This window comes from Ptychodera flava, unplaced genomic scaffold (assembly GCF_041260155.1).
Source record: "Ptychodera flava strain L36383 unplaced genomic scaffold, AS_Pfla_20210202 Scaffold_28__1_contigs__length_4768798_pilon, whole genome shotgun sequence".
Lineage (NCBI taxonomy): Eukaryota > Metazoa > Hemichordata > Enteropneusta > Ptychoderidae > Ptychodera > Ptychodera flava.
The window spans coordinates 2048704-2064135 of record NW_027248350.1 but is presented as its reverse complement, the minus strand read 5'-3'; the positions used below and the strand labels follow the sequence as shown (position 1 = coordinate 2064135).

General features: G+C 38.1%; 1 protein-coding gene across 1 annotated transcript in view; it reads right to left on the bottom strand.

Annotated features, from left to right (window-relative positions):
• LOC139127030 (tropomyosin-1, isoforms 9A/A/B-like) overlaps nucleotides 1-15432 on the bottom strand; it is a 109220-nt gene that overhangs the window by 82933 nt on the left and 10855 nt on the right. The window contains exons 3-4 of the mRNA XM_070692957.1: nucleotides 12389-12464; nucleotides 5721-5780 (exon numbers count right to left, since the gene is read on the bottom strand). The gene's annotated coding sequence lies outside the window, so the exon portion shown is untranslated. The remainder of the gene's footprint in view (nucleotides 1-5720; nucleotides 5781-12388; nucleotides 12465-15432) is intronic.

The following is a 15432-nucleotide window of genomic DNA, read 5'->3' as shown; positions in this document are numbered from 1 at the left end:
ATACAAAAGCTAGGTTGCTGGTTTATATCACTCTCAAATGTACCAATTCAAAACATGTGAGCACAGTGTCCCTGACACTATTTTTTTAGTCCCCGCGGACTAAGTCCGGCTGGGACTTATAGATTTGGTCCCGTCCATGTGTGCGTCCGTCCGTCATCAACAGTTTCTCAGACACTGCTTAACCAATTTGTTCAAACTTGGCACAAAGGCTAGCACTATGACCTACAGATGCACATTGATTTATTTTGCGATACAATCCAATATGGCCACCAGACGGCCATTTTATTAGAATTTTTTCATGTACAAAGCCATAACTCACACTGTTTCAACGGATTTTATTCAAAGTTGGTACAAGGACATTAACCAATGTCATAGATATGCACATCAATTTGTTTTGTGATACGATCCAATATGGCTGCCAGGCGGCCATTTTATTTACGATTTCCATGTCCTGAACTAAACTAGACATGTATCAAGCAAATTTATTCAAAGTAGGTACAAGGACATTGACTTATAGTATACATATGTACTTCGATATAAATATGTACTTTGATTTGTTTCTCGATATGGTCCGATATGGCCACATGGTGGCAATTTTGTTATGGTTTTTTTCATGTCGAGAGCCATGACTTTGGCAAGTCTCAACTGATTTTATTCAAAGTTTCTACCTGGACATTGACTTATGTCATACATATACGTGTTGATTTTTTAAACAGTAAGATCAAATATCGCTGCGTGGCGGTGGTTACGATTTTCTCATGTAGTGAACCATAACTCAGACATATTTCCACCAATATCATTCAAAGTTGGTACAAGGACATTGACATATTTCATACATGCTCGTCAATTTGTTTCACATCATGTAGCAGTATCATGTCAATTATTGAAGTTTCATAATTAGGCTGATATGTCAAGAAATACTGCATTAAAGTTCATGAAACTTTGTACAGATGTTAAGGTCACATTGCTTTAACAGTGAAAAAGACATTTATCAGTGTCATTTTAATTAGTTTGTAATTGCATATGTAATGAACTTTCCTAATTAGAGTGATATATCCACAGATACAACCTCAAATTAGATGAAACTTGATACAGATGTTGATCTCATAGTGTTGTAAATACTGCATTAAACTTTTATGAAATATGGTACCGGTGATAATCTATTAGTGTTAGAATAGTATGAAAAAATGTTTTGCAACATCCTGTCAACTAATTCCCGGTTGACTCATTTAACACTTTCACCGCGGGAGGGCGCATTCTGCGCCAACGGCCAGACTGCGGGAGGCGCGTAAACGCGCCAAGAACGTACGCGTTGATATGCGTCGATGTACGTTGGCTTTGTTTGATCTACATCATGTTTGTTGACTATTTCCTCAAGCCTAGCGTAGTATACGAGGTAGAGGTCAAACCTAAATGAGCATGCGCGCCAAATTTGTAAACAAATGCCGCCATATTCGGTCATTTCTCGGCCGTGATTTGTAAGGATCGTGTGATCGGTTGTTGTTTTTCTCTCAGAGGGTATTTAAAAATGGCGATGCGGCACAGTTTAACACCGACAAAGCCCTTGAGCATGTTTTTCTAGACACAAATAGTGGAATTGTCACTGATCTTGAAACTGAACTCGACGAGATGGCGGAAGTCAAATTTCAAATTACAACTCTAATACAGAACTTGAATATGTTCCCAAACCAGTTGAGCAAACACAGAGATCGCAAGCAAGACACTGACAGGAAGGTAGGCAATCTGAGCATGCGGCAAAGTGCGACAAAGGACGTGACTGACATCACAAACGTTGATGGGATATCCTGTGGATGTTGTACGACATCAATCTATCAATGACAATACACATCGGACTGGCTACCAGCATCTCTTTTGAATGTCAGATGATACCTGTTGTTCGAAGATGAACTTGTAATAAATATGCATATTAATCTCATTAACGTGGAATATGTTTTAGCGTATGTGTTCCTCCTACTGAATTTGAGTTGATAAAACGTAAGTGGTAATTTTTAAAGTGTTACGCTGAGAAAAATACATTTATATATTGAAATAACAAAAAATGCATCATTTTTTGATTTTTTTTGGTAAAATCCAATATGGCCGCCATGATCACGTGATCTTCAAGACGTATCACATGACTTTGTGTGCATTTTTATGATGCTCTGTCATATTGCAATACTCACTGAAAAAATTGTCCCGAATCCTCAAATAATTACAAAGATATAGCACATGCATGTAAATCAATATTTATAAGGCCATATACCCATAGAAAACTACGCACAGGAATGCATGTATAAAAATTAATTACGCAGTGAAAGTGTTAATGACCTTTGGATAGTGGTCTTCATTGGTTTTATGTTTTTTCATTACCATGGAACTCATTCTTGGCCATTGAGTGCCATCTGTATCAAAGTATTTTTATCACAGGACCTGTAATCAAAGTACCCATTAACAAGTGGGACTGTGTCATCAACGATGACTTGTTCCAAAACAGAAAAATTACGGCTGTGAAAATTTCTTTCTTCGTCGGCAATTTGCAGTAAAAATATATGATTAATAGTTATTCATGTTTATACCAGTATATCCTGTTATTGTTTTTCAAGTACAGCCAAAAGAAAAGTTTGTTTCTCATCCTCATTCATGTCAATATAGATCTGCCAAGTGAACCTTTTATTTCTTCATCTCAAGAGGAAAATTTAAGTGAAAAAAAGCTGTACAGATATCTCACTGTTATATTAAGCTGTCAAAATCATGCATTAGTGCACAAAAATCAAACCACAGAACTGTTGCTGTGCAACAAAATCCCCTCAGGCATCACTGCTGTGCATATATTTCTGCATTCATTCCTATGTTGTTTTCATGCCTTTTGTACGTTCTTGTTGGTTGAAAAATAAAAAAGTTAGAAAACTATGTTGCTGCATCATTTTTGCTCACGTGTTCACACGTGAGCATATGGTTTAGCTATGTCTGTCTGTGTGTATACATGATATCTCAAGAACGGCTGAAAAGATTTCAACCAAACTTGGTACACATGTTCAGAACCAAAATGGCTAAAACTTAAAAGGTTTTGATGGGCGTGGTTTTCATGTTAATGAAGCTATCACAGTTTTAATTTTTCTGATACGTGGTTGTGTATGGGAAGCATGAGACTATAGTGTTATACAGCATGATTTACTGCACCAATCACCTTGAAACTTACCATGCCAGCTATTATCTGAATAGCAATATAGCTCAAGAAGCATCATGCCAAATAAATTCTTATTGAGAAGTGAGACATTGGGCAGTATCATGTTAATAACAAGCTAATTTGCATATTTAATCAATTTAACAAATTAGCACTGTAAATCAGGAACTTGTACTCTAAACTCCACGAAACTTGCTGGTGCTATTGTTTGTGTACATTTCATAGTTTATAATTAACCTCAAGCTAATTTTCATATTTAATGGGATTATGTAATTAGCACTCAAAATCAAAAACCTCTGAACTCCATGAATTTGTTAGAGATATTATTTGTGTAATATTAAACTGTAGCTAGAGAACTTTGTTACAGGTTTTTATCAACTACAAGCTAATTTGCATATTAAATGGGTTTAAGCAATTACCACTTAAAACCAAGAACCTTTACTCCGAACTCCATTTAACTTGTTTGAGATATTATTTGTGTACTTATTAAACTGTATCAATAGACTTTTCACAGTTTTAATCAAACCCTTGCTTCTGACGCCATGAACTTCCTGTCGATATTGTTTGTGTACATAGTTAACTATATGAGAGACCTTTCACATTGCAAATCAAGAAAACGCCAGAATATTGTTTGTACCTATCTAAAACTGTATGAAGAGACTCTCCAAAGTTTCCTATCAACAAATTTGATATTTTGTATTTGTGATCAAACGTGAGCATTTTCAGTTCATATCTGGTTGAAAGATGTCAAGGATGAAACACCTTTTTTTCTGCCAAAGATAACATATCAACTGATATCAAAAATAAGACCAACAAATCATTCATCATGTGTGTAGTTGGTTGCTGTCTAAGGTTGAAGTTACATTTTATTCTTAATCTGGTATGTTCTTGTTAAAACACACAACAAGATCTTACTTTGTACTATAAATACCATGAGTGTATAAATGGCCCCACCTTTCCTCTTACAGATACACACACATGGTCTTACTGTGTACTATAAATACCATGAGTGTATAAATGGCCCCACCTTTCCTCTTACAGATACACACACATGGTCTTACTGTGTACTATAAATACCATGAGTGTATAAATGGCCCCACCTTTCCTCTTACAGATACACACACATGGTCTTACTGTGTACTATAAATACCATGAGTGTATAAATGGCCCCACCTTTCCTCTTACAGATACACACACATGGTCTTACTGTGTACTATAAATACCATGAGTGTATAAATGGCCCTACTTTTCCTCTTCCAATACACACATATGGTCTTACTGCGTACTATAAATACCATGAGTGTATAAATGTCCCCACTTTTCCTCTTAAATTCGTTGCATATCACATTCAATTTTGAAATTATAAACTTTTCCTTTTTGTCAACCAATATACCATCATCTCCAGCTTATGATATATATATTTCATAACATCTTAGATACAGTAGAGCATTCAATGCATATGAAGACTTTTGAGTGAGACACAGACTGTTAGCACAAAAGTTAGTGAGGCAAGGATTCTCAGAAAGTAGATTGGTGAAATTGGTGATGTACATTGACTAGTCATTGCTGCAGTGCTTTCTTTTCATCTACGTCCCTATGTTCGCTCTTCTGACTATATAGAGAAAGGCGGTACTAAGAGACTCCAGAAAATGATAAAGTAAGAGAGTGGATGACCACCAATCAAGTTCCTAAATATTTTGCCAAGGAAATAGCAACAACAATGGAAGTTGATGTGGTTCTTGTCAAATTTGACATATGCAGAAAAATAAACTCTCAAAGGCCTTACTATGTACTATATTGTAAAATGGCCACACTTTTACTGCTTATGGGGTGCATATAAATCACACCCATCGGATCCATAATTCAGGTCAGCCCAGGATGGCTTCATAAGTCTACACTGCTACAGAAATGTCATTTATGCTTATTTCTAAAAACTTTTATGATTTATGTGTAGTCTGACTGGAATACTTTAGAATTATTTTGTTTTTGTGGTTCTAACACTAAAGCAACATAGGGGTCCCATAAGTGTCATTATAACTGGCGTCTCACAAGTCATAGTACACGTGTATGTGTGTGTGTGTGTGTGTGTATGTATGTATGTATGTATGGATGGATGGATGGATGTATGGATGGATGGATGTATGGATGTGTGGATTTATGTATGTGTGTGTATGTATGTATGTATGTATGTATGTATGTATGTATGTATGTATGTATGTATGTATGTATGTATGTATGTATGGATGGATGTATGTATGTATGTATGTATGTATGTATGTATGTATGTATGTATGTATGTATGTATGTATGTGTGTAATGTATGTATGTCTAAGTGGGCGTAGGCATGAATGAATGAATGAATGAATGAATGAATGAATGAATGAATGAATGAAGGAATGAAGAAAGGAAGAAAGAAAGGAAGGAGGAAGGAAGGAATGTAAATGTATATGAATAGAATAGAACTTTACACATATTTGTACGTGAAAGAGGCCATCTACATAAAAGTGAAAATAAGTTAAATCTGTTGAGTACTCACAAAAAAGGGACTTCCGTCAATTTTGCCGTTATATATTCCATATCGATCCTCTCTTTTGACCTGCAGAACAATAAGAAGGTTGACCATTGATTAGAACATCAGACTTTTATTAAGGCCCCAGTTAGAAACTTTAAGTATTGGATATCCATTTTGTTGCTGGTAATATGAAAAAATCATAAGCATGTTGAATATTTAGGGGTTATTGCTCGATGTTTGGTCGATATCGCGTCGCATTAGAGTGATGTGTTCGGATCTTGACGAGTTGCATACTTCAGCTATGTTTGCTTGCGCCGTTCTGAAATTTTCGCCAAAATCGACAGAAATTGACCTTGCTTGCAACTCGCTGAATTAATAGAAAGTTGTTTGCTAAGGAGTGATAGCGGCCATATCACTGTTGGGCAGCTCCACGTCATCGAAGGGTTGCTCTGCTCTCTAAGCGCGAATAATTTACATATAAAAATGTCGAAACAGGTGTCAAAATTTGAAGGACTTTTATGTTTAAGTTTAGTACGACATTAGATGTGGAATGTAGGCTGCAGTGCGTAAAATTGTGTGTTGTGAAACATAATCTCAGCCCTTCACGAAAGTTACCGGCCAACCTATAATCGGGTCAAAATCGATCTAGAGCAAGAACCATTCGATAGACAGCGCTCGCCTTGGTCGTGTAGCGCACGGAGAGAGCCATAGGCGCTTGGCTAGTGACTTCGCGAATCCCTTATCATATAGGGGATTTGCAAAGCGACTAGTCAAGCGCTGTTACAACCGACAACGTAGTAACTAGCCGATAACGTATAAAACCCGATAATGTAGTAAAAAATTACCAATAACGTATCAAATCAACTGATAACGTAGTAACGAACTGATAACATAGTAGTTTTTCCGAACCGATAAAGTATCAACAAATTTACCGATAACGTACAACTGATAATGTAGAAAAGTAATACCGCATCAAAACAACCAATAACGTACCAATTACCTGATAACGTATCTGATCAAGCGATTTATTGCAAGGGATAGATCCTTCGATTGGTAGAAAGATAGATAGATAGATAGATAGATAGATCGACCTATCGATGTTCGATAAATGGTCGATCGATCGATCGATCAATCTATCGATTGATAAATTAATGGGCAGATCGATCGATAGGACGATGGATCTATCAATTTAATAGAAAGATAGATCAATCAATCGATAGATCGATCGATAGAATGATCAATCGATCGATCGATTCGATAAATTGGTCGATAGATAGATCGATCGATAGATCGATCTATTGTCACATTGTCTCGTACTTAATTTTTTTTCTTCGGTTTATTTCTTCCGTTTAGCGTAAATTGCTACAAATTTCTGCAGCAAATCAATCCTGTTTCGACTGTTTTCATGGTAGCAAGTACGACTTAGTTGATCTAAATGTTGTAAAAGTACTGGAATTGGTTTGAGAAGTTATTTCTAGTCTTTCTATAATAGCTATATAGTTTAGTTGTAGTTGGGTAAAATTGAAAGACACAGTATAAATACTGATAAAACAAGCGCTCGAAATGAACGGCTGTTAATTTACACAGAGAGTCCTACCGAGAAAGAAAACTATTATGTGTCTGTATCCATATCGGCTACCATTCAGACAGAATGTATGGCTGAAATAGCAAGATTCGAAATAACTTTCCAAACCAATTCAAATAGTGCCGCAACATTTAGATCAAGTAAGGCGTTCGTAGTGCACCAAAAGTTATACAGGCGAGTCGTGAGAATACTTTACTTTGCATATAAATGTGACTATCACAAAACATTTGTTGTTTTTTTAGCAACGTAATCGAACAAGCTACGTGACAAAAGTAACTTTTTCCTTCGTGACTGTTTTCTGGCTCTAACAGACCAATTGCAATGCCGCAAACACCGACAGACAACACCGCAAATTTCGCACTCATATCGGATACGTCACCGATAAAAATAACTACGTATTATTAATTAACCAAAGAATATTAATAATCTATACGTACAATTTTTATGTCATTGAAAATCTCCATCAGGTGTATTTGAAATAGGTAAGCATATCAGTGAGTAATATACCTGATATAAATGAACGAATGAAGTCTGTCTGGTAAGCATTTTTATCAGCACTGTACTATGGACGACTACTCAATCATTTTGCGATGTCTTCGTAATCAGAAGACGTGACTTAACGTGAATCGCGACAGAAAGGATAAACATTAAAGAAAAGCAATGTGTTGTCTATTGGATCTGTTGATCTGGCTTGCCTATAGGAGTAACTTGCAAAATTTACGAATTTTGATTGTGGGCAATTCAATTAAAAATGAGTCAGGATTTACCTGTAATTCAGTCCAAGCATGAGATTACATTGTAAAGAGTTATTGTCATTTTGATATACTGACGTTGTAAGTAACGAAATTTTATAATCGGTCATGTTAAAAACTTTTTTCAAAGTCCTCCCAACTTAGAAAGTGTGTCGATAAAGACAATCACATGTGTGTTGTACCCGCATCCTGCAGGAATACGTGTTAATTAGGTCGCATTTCCCAAATTGATGAAAATCAATTCGTGATGTCTGGGTAATATCAGGAAAACTGTATACTCAAGGTATATGTAATGCTGAAAGTGTAACTGATTGATCATGAAAAAACGAAAGATAAACATTTATTCATATTCAGTAAGTTTCCGTTCATTAATACTTTATCAGTTAATTGATACTTTATTTATTGTCTTGATGCATTATCAGTTGATTTAAATCTTTATTCTTTGACTTGGCTACTTTATTGGTTGATTTGGTACATTATTGGTTGATTTGATACGTCATCGGTTGATTTGATACGTTATTGTTCACTTGGCTACATTATGGGTTGATTGATACGCTATCGATCTATCTACCTATCTAATCCTCGATCGATCGATCTATCAATCCATAATATATATATATATATATATATATATATATATATATATATATATATATATATATATATATATATCGTTCTTTCAATCGATCAATTCATTCAATCATTCAATAGAAAGATCGATCGATTGAAAGATCAATGCACCGATCGATCAATCGATCGATCTATCGATTGATCAATGGACTGATCGATTGATCGAGGATAGATAACCTAATGAATCTATTTTCATAAATCGCTTGATCCAATACGTCTTCAGTTGATTTGATACATTATCGGTAAGGAAATATTAATACGTTATCGGTTGATTTTTACTACGTTACTGGTTAGAAAAATTACTAACTTATCGGTTGATTTGATACGTTATCAGTAAATATTTACTATTCGATCGGATTTGATACGTTAATGGTTGTAACAGGCGCCTGTGGAAAGTGCAATTGTACGGCATCTATGAATGCAAGTGGATATTGTAGTTGTACCAGTCAATCATCTCCAAGAATTGTACATGTCCTTAGACGTCCAATATGCCAAATTTATTATCTTAGAAAAGTAATTTGTGACTGGATATGTGAAAACGAAGTGAGTACAGCGTCGTAATTCCTTCATTGCAATGTACAATTTGTTGCAGTAGGAATGAAATATTTCAAAGATATTTACATCGTCTGCTCGTAAGTCTCCGTTATTGACTTGCGTAAATATAAGAGAACTTGTTTAAACGGCATATAAGAAAGTTTTACTTTCTTAGGAGTATCTTATACTATGTGTCAGAAACTTACACGGTACAGAGTCATGACCTCTCTGAATCATTTTGTACGAATCGTAAACTAAACATTGATATTTGTAACTTTTATGTCATGTATTTTCACAGTAGTGGTTTAGTCGGACTTTTGTTACTTATTAATGGCTATACTCGATATCATAGCTCACCATAAAGATATTAAAACTGGTCAACGAGAAACCTGTAGTAGCGGTTCTTTCATGATGCAGTCGAACAGGACCGTAGTCGTCAGCATGGAAACACCGTACGGAACAGTGAACGTCGCGATATAGATGTCGGTCGCTGTGCCACTGCATGCAATTTTCAAAGCGTTCGCTTGTTTGTTTTTGGTATGGCTGTTCATGTGTCCAGAAACTGAAAGCGAACGTTGAAATTCTGACTACCAATAATATTTTCGGAGTGTCATTAGTTCTGCTCGCTCGGCTGCTTTATGTTCATGTACATACCAACGCGTACGCGTAGCTGGAAATAGTTCCGGAGACAGTGTAAATATGATTTATATTATGACATGTTGAAATATATGACGTAACGGAACACCCGGCCCCAGACGGCTCGTCCGGAGGCCCCTCGTGTCGATGGTCGGAAATGGTCCAACATTCGCTAAAGATGGAGAAAAAGAGTATAGTCCTTTGCCCTTATATTGCATCAGTAAAACATAATATGTTCAAAAGCTTGTACCAAACAAATAGTGCATGTCAAAGAGTTTACCAGGAAACTGACGCATCATATAACTGCAATAATTGTAGTCCAAGATACGTGCGCCGGCTTCTTTCTGTCCTGTTTGCTTGTGCAGGGCCTGTGGGCCGGCGCTGCACAGCCAAAACGACAGAAAAGCCAGCGCTCGGGCCGTGGGCTACAATTTTTGCTGCTAACCTGCATAAGGAAAATGCATGTACTCTGGGCCAGTCTGACAGTCTGCTGTGTGACTATCGCATAGAAGAGGTGGTAGCTGTGTGCGTCTGTGTGGGATTGGATTTCACGCCTGGTATGCCTGGAAGTGGGTAATTGTCACCGTCGCAAACCAAGTGCCGGCCTTTATACAAGAAGCTTGGCGCTACCCGCAGAAAGGCCGTAGTTGGTTTTGCAGGGATTTGCGTATCGATTGTTGGTTTCCAGCGCTGGCTGAATTGAGCCAATCAGTAGGTGCGTCTCATAAAACCGTATAAATTATATAATTAGCAATGCCCAACGATGAGGTTGATCTTGGTACTCACACTCATTGTTGACGGAGAGCGTGCAGTTTGTAATGTTTTTTACTCAAACAGCTCTATTCAAACCAAATAAATATCATTAATAATTTTCATATGGAAAAGATGGTTTTCTTTGCTCGAGGACCAGCAGTGGCAAGTCTCTATGATACCAGGCAGGCCATCCCGATCATGTATCACGAAGGATAGCGCACATCGGGAGTGGAGGGCATCACGCCTTGCTGTGTACAGTTGCAGTTGCTGGCCCAGGCGTAAAACAAATTTTATCGGGCCCTTTCTCTCCAGAAAGCCTTGTGGTATATCAAAGTCTAAAAGAAATTGTTAACTTTGGAACAGGAGTGTCAAAGTCATAAAATTCATTAGATTTCGAATCACAGTTTTAAACCAGATTAAAGCATAGGAACGCACAATGAAATTTGGTGAAGTTTGAGTGTCTGATAGATATTTACTGGGATATTTCAAACCTCTCTTAGCCAAGGTTTTTTGAAAATTATCCCCTTTTCTCGATTTCACGGACCCATGATAGGGAATTAAAAAGACTCCCTCCCCCATGATTTTAGGAACATGCATGGATACCCATTTCCCCCGTCAGTGACACCACCGGGGTACACGTACGGGGACGGCGTTGAAGTGGGGCAGGGCCAGGTTGGTTGCGGCCCTTGGTATCGTGTGTTCATACCGAAGCCATAGTATTCAGGTGGTGTCGCCGTTTGTGTCGATCAGGGTCATGACAGAAAAAAGTGTCAACATTTTGAAAGCTGTCGGATTTAATGCTACATATATCGGAAGAGATGCAACGGAAACAGAGGATCTCAAAACCTGACAGTGGTATACACAAATCCCGAATCGATACACGACTCGACATGACTTTCTAAAACCAATCGTGATTGCCTAACTCTGATGAAATGTTTCATGAATATTTAATTAACACCATTAATACTACCACGGTTTCCTAGTAAAATCTGCCAGAGCTTGTTTTTCGCCTAGGTCCGCGGAGCATAAATCATGCTCTGGCTTGTGAGAATGGTTAAATAATCAGCTCTTGTTTAGCAGTAGATCGTGCTGTGGTCTTATCTTCTTTGGTTAACGTGACATTTTAAGCGACAGATGTGAGCCTAAAATTCCAGAAGTTTGGCTCGGAAGAATCACGTGAGGCTTCAGCAAAAGCGGACGACATGGACGCCCCACCCGTCATAATGTGGTCAATGTCAAGAAATATAATTTTGATCTTGCAGGCAAATACAATAGGAACTCTGAATACCACCAAGAGACGTTTAGCAGTTTTCTTAATGTAGCAGTATCGGGTTCTTCGACATTTCGCCGCGAACGGTCTTTAGGTGCGCTTCGACTTTAGACTGGTAACCCCTGTCACAGCAGGGAGCGGCGCGGGATGGGTCAAAATTAGACCTACAAATGTTTACTAAGGGGGTAGGCTTGATCGTCTGAGGTCGACTCGGGTCGGGTCGAGTTTTCCGGTACGCTGTTAAAATACATGTTGACATTAGTACTCTCTAAACAATAAGAGAATAGCAATACAGGCATAGCGTGTTTGATGGAGGTGTTTACTTTGGTTTTTGTTTAATGAAGAAGGCCACAATTACTTGACTAACAGTGACAGGTAATTCTTGGAATTACGTTACAAATTGTTTATAAGCAGTTGGCATATTTCATTACTGGAATAACAACGTGGATGTCAAAATAAACTTGCAGATCCAGCACAATGTGGTTTTTGACAGCCAAGTTATATGAAATTAAATGTGATATTATGGACAAACCTGTTCATTGCCTAACTCATCTGTTAACACAACAGTACCGGACGAATGTTCCGCATCTCCTGAGGCCGAGAGAATTCTGCAGTTAACAAGAACAACCAGGTCGTGGGTTAGAGGGGGGTCTACGTGCACCCCACAGGATAACGAACCTGTATTTTTCAGAAGGTTTGGGATCCCCGGAATACGAAACAGAAAAAATATAGGGATTCAATAGCTGTCACGGCCATGTTTTGAAGGGTAATGCAAAATTATGATTTTGCGACGAACATGCATTTTTGTTAAACCTGTTTTTTGCCAGCTCTGTAGGTAGTGCTCAGCTGCATGATGTGTGCGGTGGCAGGAAAGGTAATCCCCCGGACCAGTTCCTTTGTTATCGGCCATAGCTGATGTGTATACTTATTAGTAATATATCATAGATAGGAATTTTATTTCTAATTCAAATGTAGTCAAAGGCTTAGAAACACCAAAACTCGCCCAAACTGGCAGCTTGTTCTTCCAAACTATCATATCCTGTTTCCTTTACCTCATCATGTCGCTTTGCTTCCTCTGCCAAGCTTTCACTTTTTAACTGTCATAAGCCACACCCCCTACACAGAGAAAGCTGGTTCTGAACGCCCACCCCACACTTCAGAGAGGTTTTCCTGCCATCCCCTTTCCAAAGCCTAGCGCGGGATTCTACAAAACCAGTTCATGCAGCTCCGCCCGCACAGCTGCCAAGAGCCCATCAGCAGCCTGACTTGCAATTTGCCCTTCATCCAATAAGGTATACCCGACATCATATATCGAACAGTAAAAATATGCTGCAAATTGAAAAAAGTCTGCCACTCTGCAAGGGCTTAGGGAGTAAAGGTAGTGCTTCTCACTATAGCCCCAGAACCCTATATTTTGACGAAAGTTGCATATATTTGGCGAGTTTCTTTGTTGCATGTTGTGAGCCTCCTGAGTGAAATGGAGGCTTAGAAGGGAGAAGTGTGCCAGAACTTGTAGTTTGCATACTACTTGCTCAACAATTAGTAATACTCTGATTTTGCAATACCCTTCAAAATATGACAATTGCAGCTATAGCATGCCAATACTTTTTACACTGTTTTTATGTTTTAAGTCTATTTTATATTTTGTGACATGTTCCTGTAGCAAATAAAAAAATGCCAATACAAAATATTGCCTTTTGTATTTTGTCTAGGTAAAAAGTTGGTAGAATTTGAGTTAGCTGTTATTTGTGACATATGTTTTGAGAAAATGCGTAAGTTGCAGTCCTATTTCACGAAAATTATAGAAGGTATTGCATATCACTTAGATATTATTCCCTAAGCAATAATGCACCCCCTCCCGGCTCATAATGGACGAAAGCAAACTTTGCACGACATAATGTACGAGGCGAAGCCGAGTACATTATGGAGTGCAAAGTTTGCTTGAGTCCATTATGGGCCGGGAGGGGTGCATTATTGCTATTATTTATAGTTTTGGCAATGCCAGTGAATTTGTAGTTGTAGAAAACGAATAAAAAAGGAATTTTTAACTGAGTTTGAAGCCAGCGCAGTGAGCGTCGTCCAGCATGATCGGCCCTGACTCTGTACATATTACATGCACTCCACACTGCACAGTGCACTGCACTGAACACGCACGTTCAGCACAAAAAATGACCAGCACTTTCACGGTTCATTTTGAATTGAAAAACGATGTATTTTCGAGGGAAATGAAAAGTAACTGCATCCCTACCGTCTATATCAAACTTGAAACATCACCTTTAAATATCATGCCATTCAAAAAATCGACACGGTGAAATGCCAGAGATGAAGAAAACGGAATGTTCATGCATCGACATCAGCATGATCAGCGAGCTGCATGCCATGGTATCAGCTGATCAATACGATCATTATTATGTCGCTAGTAGTACAGCATTCATTACAAACGATATCAACAGAGTTCAACATTGTTATTCAAATGTTTATATTTCAATAATAACTGTGTCTATAAATTAATTTTCGATGGCTCTTTGAGAAGAGCTATTTTATTTTGGCGAACGACAGAACTTGACGTAAACGGGTGCTTGAAAGGTACAGTTGACAACATACTAGAGGGTTTCGGTACCGTCGCGATATCGAGAACAAGGCAAGGTAACATCACAGACATCGAGAAAAAAACGATGAATGAAAGTTGTCTCCGATTACAGTCAGTGCATCAGAATTAGGTGGCCGAGATGTTAGATCAACGGAGAGTCCACGGTCGTCATGATTGTTGGTAGTAGCTGACCTTGGACCGAGACTTTCAATGGCTCCGTAGTAATTTCCGTAGACACTTCCGGTCAAGGTTGATGACAGCAAGCTGCCGTTGTTGGCCCGTTTACGGCTGGTTCGAGTAGCCTTTCACGTTTGCATCGTTTACATGGCCACTGACATACATAATATGCCATGTGTCAAACCCAGTATCGTCTAGGAGTTTGCAAACGTACTGAGTTCTGTTTCACCGAAGCGAACCATGTAGTGAACAAACATAGTAGTACAACCAGCATATCGGACGGGGACTACGTGCTGAGCGCCAGCCAGACAGAGCAGACGACAAGTGCATGCGTGAGGACCCAAAAAATGTAATAAATCGTACAGTAAGACATTATTATCAACATTGTGAACCATTGTCAAGATTTATAGTTTTGTGTATTACAAGGTTTATCCGATATTCCCCTCCTTTTAAATGCGCAGTCCTATATTCGTTTAAAAAAAAAAAAACTTGCTCGCTGTACATGTGGGGCCGCAGTGCTGAATAATGGAATACATTATCAGTAATAATGTATGGATATGACGTCACAAAATTCACTGGTATTGACAAAGCTATAATATAATCCCTAATATTTTTCTTCGTTCAGCTCGGAACATACGAGTGACGTAATGACTGTGTCACCACTCGTCTTCGACTCGTGGTGACACGGTCATTACGTCACTCGTATTTTCCTTCGCTGAACGAAGAAAAATATAGGGAATAATATACTTATCACATTCACAAGCCAAGAATTCGTTATATTTTGCAAAATAAAATAAGTTTTCCATGAC